We start from the raw sequence: 7,649 nt of genomic DNA, 5'->3' as shown, positions 1-7,649 counted from the left end.
TTTTTCCTTTAACGAGTCTGACGAGCCCGAAGCGAACGATTTACTGCTTTCTCAGGAACAGGCCAAGATCCCTGTGATTTGAATGAAGAGGAGGCAGAGAAAAAGGGGCCGGAGGGCGGGCTGCCTTCTGAGAATTCGTAGGTGATCGAATAAACCCCCACTTCCTTCCATTCTGCTAGCAAACATGCAATCTTTGGTCAATAAAATAGATGACCTACGCGGAAGATTAAACTACAAACGGGACATTCAAAACTGTAATATCTTATGCTTCACGGAGTCGTGGCTGAACGACGACACTATCAACATACAGCTGGCTGGTTATACGTTATACCAGGATAGAACAGGTAAGGTAGGAGAGGGGGCTCTTTAACTTTAACTTTAACTTTCTTTGCTTTGGTTCCGTCCAGCTCCTTTTCCCCAAATGACCGTATGAAGGAAATAAATTCCCTGTTAACGGTAAACTTCTCTGCCTCTGTCATCCTTACCCGCACCTACAATCCCATACCTCTTTCACTCCACCTACAATCCCATACCTCTTTCACTCCACGGGGAGTTGAGTGTAGCAGGGTGTTGCGTTCCCTCCTCCAAGAGGTGTGCGTAACAAACACCAACATATTTTAAGCAGACCACCATAGTGCCTGTGCCCAAGAGCACTAAGGTAATCTGCCTACTGACCCGTGGTACCCGTAGCGCTTTGAAAGGCTGGTAATGGCTCACATCAACACCATTATCCCAGAAACCCTAGACACACTCCAATTTGCATACCGCCCCAACAGATCCACAGATGATGCAATCTCTATTGCACTCCACACTGCCCTTTCCTACTTGGACAAAAGGAACACCAATGTGAGAATGCTATTCATTGACTACAGCTCAGCGTTCAACACTGCTCATCACTATGCTAAGGACCCTGGGACTAAACACCTACCTCTGCAACTGGATCCTGGACTTCCTAACGGGCCGCCCCCAGGTGGTAAGGGTAGGTAAAAACACATCTGCCACACTGATTCTCAACACAGGGGCCCTTCAGGGGTGCGTGCTCAGTCCCCTCCTGTACTCCCTGTTCACTCATGACTGCACGACTCCAACACCGTCATTAAGTTTGCCGATGACACAACAGTGGTAGGTCTGATCACCGACAACGACAAGACAGCCTATAGGAAGGAGGTCAGAGACCTGGCCGTGTGGTGCCAGGACAACAACCGTTCCCTCAACGTTATCAAGACAGAGGAGATGATTGTGGACTACAGGAAAAAGAGGACCAAGCACACCCCCATTCTCATCGACGGGGCTGCAGTGGAGCAGGTTGAGTGCATCAAGTTCCTTGGTGTCCACATCACCAACAAACTAACATGGTCCAAGCACACCAAGACAGTCATAAAAGGGCACAACAAAACCTATTCTCCCTCAGGAGATTGAAAAAAATTGGCATGAGTCCTCAGATCCTCAAAAGGTTCTACAGCTGCACCATCGAGAGCATCCTGACTGGTTGCATCACTGCCTGGTATGGCAACTGCTCGGCCTCCGACCGCAAGGCACTACAGAGGGTAGTGCGAATGGCCCAGCACATCACTGGGGCCAAGCTTTCTGCCATCCAGGACCTCTATACCAGGCGGTGTCAGAGAAAGGAGATACAGGCCAGAGGAGGATGGAGGAGATACAGACCAGAGGAAGATAGAGAGGATACAGAATAGGACAGAGGAGGATATAGGGGACACATACCAGGACCGAGGAGGATAGAGGAGATACAGATTAGAGGAGGATAGAGAGGATACAGACCAGGAACGAGGAGGATATAGGGGATACAGACCAGAACAGAGGAGGATAGAGGGGATACAGATCAGACCAGAGGAGGATAGAGAGGATACAGGCCAGGACAGAGGAGGATATAGAGGATACAGACCAGGATAGAGGAGGATATAGGGGATACAGACAAGGACAGAGGAGGATAGAGGGGGTACAGACCAGGACAGAGGAGGATAGAGGGGATACAGACTGGTACAGAGGAAGATAGAGGAGATACAGACAAGATGAGGATAGAGGATACAGACCAGAAGAGGATAGAGAGAATACAGACCAGAGGAGGATAGAGGAGATACAGACGATACAGACTAGAGGAGGATAGAGAGGATACATACCAGGACCGAGGAGGATATAGGAGATACAGACCAGGACAGAGGAGGATATAGGTGACACAGACCAGGACAGAGGAGGATAGAGATGATACAGACCAGAGGAGGATAGAAAGGATATAGACCAGAGGAGGATAGAGGGGATACAGACCAGGACAGAGGAGGATAGAGGAGATAGAGACCAGAGGAGGATTGAGGGGATACAGACCAGGACAGAGGAGGATAGAGGAGATACAGACCAGAGGAGGATAGAGAGGATACAGGCCAGAAGAGGATAGAGAGAATACAGACCAGAGGAGGATAGAGGAGATACAGACCAGAGGAGGATAGAGGGGAGACAGACCAGGACAGAGGAGGATAGAGGTGATACAGACCAGGACAGAGGAAAAGTCCACAATTTATGGTTTGTCTTGAACTATCAGACTGGGGGTCCCATTCTATAAAAACTGGTAACCAGGTTTCCACCAAACTTGAAAGTCTTTAGACCCGGGCTCTCCAACCCTGTTCCTGGAGAGCTACTGTCTTCTAGGTTTTAACTCCAACCCTGTTCCTAGAGAGATACCGTCCTGTAGGTTTTCGCTCCAACCCTAATCTAGCGCTCCTGATTCTAATAATAGCTGGTTGATAAACTTAATCAGGTTAGTTACAATTGGGGTGGGAGTGAAAACCTACAGAGTTGGAGAGCCCTGCTCTAGAATCTAGAATCAGTACCAACATGACTAGAGCTTTTGTAGCATCACACACAGAAGCACTAGGATTTTGGCTTTTTCTGTCACAATAGATGTGTGATTATCTGTTTTAAGGTCATCAACAGAGCCATAGATTTAGATACATGGCTCTGGTCATCAGAGACATGTGGCAGCTGTCTCATGCTGCTGTCTGATGTGTGAACGAGTCACACTGTCATTTCCAGGAAAATGCATGCAATCACTTTTGAGAGTGGAACATACACGACATGACCAAAAGTATGTGGACACCTGCTCATTGCACATCTCAGTCCAAAATCATGTCATTAAAATGGAGTTGGTCCCCCCTTTGCTGCTATGACAGCCTCTACTCTTCTGGTAAGGCTTTCCACTAGATGTTRRAACATTGCTGCGGGGACTTGATTCCATTCAACCATAAGAGCATTAGTGAGATCGGGCACTGATGTTGGGCGATTAGGCCTGGCTCGCAGTTGGCATTCCAATTCATCCCAAAGTTGTTCGATGGGGTTGAGGTCAGGGCTCTGGAGGTCAGGGCTCTGTGCAGGCCAGTCAAGTTCTTCCACACCGATCTCAACAAACCATGCTGAAAAAGGAAGGGCCTTCCCCAAACTGTTGCCACAAAGTTGGAAGCACAGAATGGTCTAGAATGTCATTGTATGCTGTAGCTTTAAGATTTCCCTTCAGTGGAACTAAGGGGCCTAGCCAAAACCATGAAAAACAGCCCCAGACCATTATTCCTCCTCCACCAAACTTTACAGTTGCCACTATGCATTGGGGCAGGTAGCGTTCTCCTGACATCCGCAAAACCCAGATTCGTACGTCGGACTGCCAGATGGTGAAGCGGAATTCATCACCCCAGAAAATGCGTTTCCACTGCTCCAGAGTCCAATGGCGGCGAGATTTACATCACTCCAGCCGACGCTTGGCAGTGCGCATGGTGATCTTAGGCTTGTGTGCGGCTGCTCGGGTCATGGAAACCCATTTCAAGAAGCTCCCGACGAACAGTTCTTGTGTTGACATTGCTTCTAGTTGTCCACATACTTTTGTATATATAGTGTGTTTTTGTGTCACTGACAACAGAACAAGAGCCAAGTGTGGCTTGTTTGTTCACACTTCAGTAGTGCTTTCCTCCTGTGATGTCATGATCTGGTTTGTTTGGAGCTTAATCAACCCAGAGATCAGAACCCTAATGGCTCCATAACGTTTCCACATGGTCTGAGCACGCACTGAGCCAATATAACACTGACACCGACACATCTCTATCACCAACCACCAACCTCAATCATATGAGACAATCTTCTTTGTGTGAGCAGAAGTCACCCAAATGTAGTCGTTCTCATTTTATACAGTATGTTTTCATGGGAACTGGACTGAACAGACGTGACTGAACAGACGTGCCCAACCATTCACATAAGTGCTTATGGTTGTGAGAACTGAGGTTGAATCCGCTCCTGAGATATGAGTGGTCTATCTATTTACTTAGTATAACATCTTGACTTGTGGAATGTAAAGTGGAACCTCTAGCTGGCAGAGAGAATGAAGCCCTCTAGATACTTCAGCATCCATAGTCTCATTCTCATGTTTAATGTGTTCCTTTCAATCAGCCCAAATACAATATGACAATTCCCCATGGTCGTTCTTGGTGCCCCAGGCAAACATGGTTGGTAGCAACTTGTTTCAGGTGTTCCTTTGGAGAGGATCCAGAAATAAGGCCCATGAAAGAGAGAGTGGTGCTTGACCGGCCTAGATCGGTATTAACGCATCATTCTATAATACTTGCACCACATCAATTTGAGCATTTAATAGAATACATATTGTTGAAAGAGGAAAAAAATACCCTGGATTCTCTCAATAGTGGATTTTCCATCTAGGAATAACAATCTTATGGGATCAAATGCTGTCCTCCCGTAACTCCACGTAATGGAATAAGATCCTAAATCCACAGAGATGTGCAGGTGCCAACATGAAAGCTTTAACTGAAATTTTCAAGTGAATAAAGTGGCTCTTAACATGTAATGTACACTTTAGCATAGTAACTATATTATCCTTTTGACAACGTCAATATGCAGGCGTCTCTCTTTTCTTTTCCAACAAGAAAAGCCAATAAAAACGGAGTTGTTCCTCTGGAAGGACGCAAAATCTATTTTCTCAGGTTTCAAAGAATGTGTGGAGGTCTAGAACTTCGGAATGTTGACCTTTCAAGATAATGATTGTTATTTATGTATTGTACAACATGCAGGGACAGACCAGCCATATCAAACACTTAGAAGTCCAACAATTGACTTTATGTTCCAGCAGTTCTCAATTGCCTTGCCTGGTAAAGAATAGAAAATAAATAAAATAACAATAATAAATTGATCAGATCAGTGCCTGATGACCGGGCGACACGTCTTCCATACTTGTAAATATCTCCTCAGAGACTTCTGATCTAAACCATATTTCAGATGATTACTGACTAAGATTAGGAAAGGATTGTTTTCCACTGAGCAGCTTTATTGAATTAACCAGACCGTGGTAAGACTCTGCGACCAGCTGTTTATGATCATCATATTGATTACTACATTGTTGGGCTTAGAGCTTGCGAGAAAGGCATTTCACTGTACTTGTGTACGTGACATTAAAACTTGAGAACCACAGAAACTGTGCTCTGTTCCCTTGATGATAAAGCTCTGCTGATCCCTTATCAGGCAAATGTTTAGCTGGGTGTATGAGGTATGTACACTAGAGTACTGACTGGCTTATAGGGAGCCAGAGAATGTCACTCCATCTAGGGAGCGAGGCAAACAAGGAGACAACTATGTTGCAACAGTAGCTGACGTGGAGCTAGAGGAAGAAGCCTTGCCGGCTGCTGCAAGTCTGCAGCTGCAGCCACTTGAGGTCCGAGTCAACTCATCATCATCATCATCATTATCATCAGTCGATTACACATTGGAGTGATTGGTGTGTGTGTAAATATATATAGTACCAGTTAAAAGTTTGGACACACCTACTCATTCAAGGGTTTTTCTTTATTTTTAATATTATCTACATTGTAGAATAATAGGGAAGACATCAGAACTATGAAATAACACATATGGAATCATGTAGTAACCAAAAAAGTGTTAAACAAATCAAAATATATTTATATTTGAGATTCTTTAAAGTAGCCACCCTTTGCCTTAATGACAGCTTTGCACACTCTTGGCATTCTCTCAACCAGCTTCACCTGGAATGCTTTTCAAACAGTATTGAAGGAGTTCACACAAATGCTGAGCACTTGTTGGCTGCTTTTCCTTCACTCTGCGGTCCAACTCATCCCAAACCATCTCAATTGGGTTGAGGTCGGGTGATTCTGGAGTCCAGGTCATCTGATGCAGCACTCCATCACTCTCCTTCTTGGTCAAATAGCCCTTACACAGCCTGGAGGTGTGTTGGGTCATTATCCTGTTGAAAACAAATGATAATCCCACTAAGCGTAAACCAGATGTAATGGCGTATCGCTGCAGAATGCTGTGGTAGCCATGCTTGTTAAGTGTKCTTTGAATTCTAAATAAATCACTGACAGTGTCACCAGCAAAGCAACCCCTCTTCCTCCATGCATCCACCAACATTTTTTAATTTGGACTCATCAATCAAAACACAGATTTCCACTGGTCAAATGTTCATTGCTCATGTTTCTTGGCCCAAGCAAGTCTCTTCTTATTATTGGTGTCCTTTAGTAGTGGTTTCTTTGCAGCAATTCGACCATGAAGGCCTGATTCACGCAGTCTTCTTTGAACAGTTGATGTTGAGATGTGTCTGTTACTTGAACTCACTCTGTGAAGCATTTATTTGGGCTGCAATTTCTGAGGCTGGTAACTCTAATGAACTTATCCTCTGCAGCAGAGGTAACTCTGGGTCTTCCTTTCCTGTGGCGGTCTTCATGAGAGACAGTTTCATCATARCGCTTGATAGTTTTTGCAACTGCACTTGAAGTTGGTGAAATTTTACGGATTGACTGACATTTATGTCTTAAAGTAATGATGGACTGTCGTTTCTCAATGCCTATTTGAGCTGTTCTTGCCATAATATGGACTTGGTATTTTACCAAATAGGCCTATCTTCTGTATACCACCTCTACTTTGTCACAACTCAACTGATTGGCTCAAACACATTAAGAAGGAAATAAATTCCACAAATTAACTTTTAACAAGGCACACCTGTTAATTGAAATGCATTCCAGGTGACTACCTCATGAAGCTGGTTGAGAGAATGCCAAGAGTGTGCAAAGCTTTCATCCAGGCAAAGGGTGRCTGCTTTGAAGATTATAAAATATATTTGGATTTGTTTAACACTTTTTTGGTTAGTACATGATTCCATATGTGTTATTTCATAGTTTTGAAGTCTTCACCCGTTGACCTTTTCCACATTTTGTTAGGTTACAGCCTTATTCTTTATTTAGTTTTGAAATGTTTATCTTTATTTAACTAGGCARGATAGATTCTTATTTACAATGACGGCCTACCACGGCCAAACCCTAACCCGGACGACGCTTGGCCAATTGTGCGCCGCACTATGGGACTCCCAATCACGGCCTGTTGTGATACAGCCTGGAATCGAACCAGGGTCTGTAGTCAATCAATCAAATCTATTTTTAAAGCCCTTTTTACATCAGCCAATGTCACAAAGTGCTGTACAGAAACATGGCTAGGAAACGTGGCTAGGAAAAACTCCCTTGAAAGGCAGGAACCTAGGAAGAAACCTAGAGAGGAACCAGGCTATGAGGGGTGGCCAGTCCTCTTCTGGCTGTGCTGGGTTGAGATTATAACAGTACATGGCCAAGATGTTCAAA

This window comes from Salvelinus sp. IW2-2015, linkage group LG30, assembly GCF_002910315.2.
Source record: "Salvelinus sp. IW2-2015 linkage group LG30, ASM291031v2, whole genome shotgun sequence".
NCBI classification, from domain to species: Eukaryota; Metazoa; Chordata; class Actinopteri; order Salmoniformes; family Salmonidae; genus Salvelinus; species Salvelinus sp. IW2-2015.
This window is presented reverse-complemented; position numbering follows the sequence as displayed.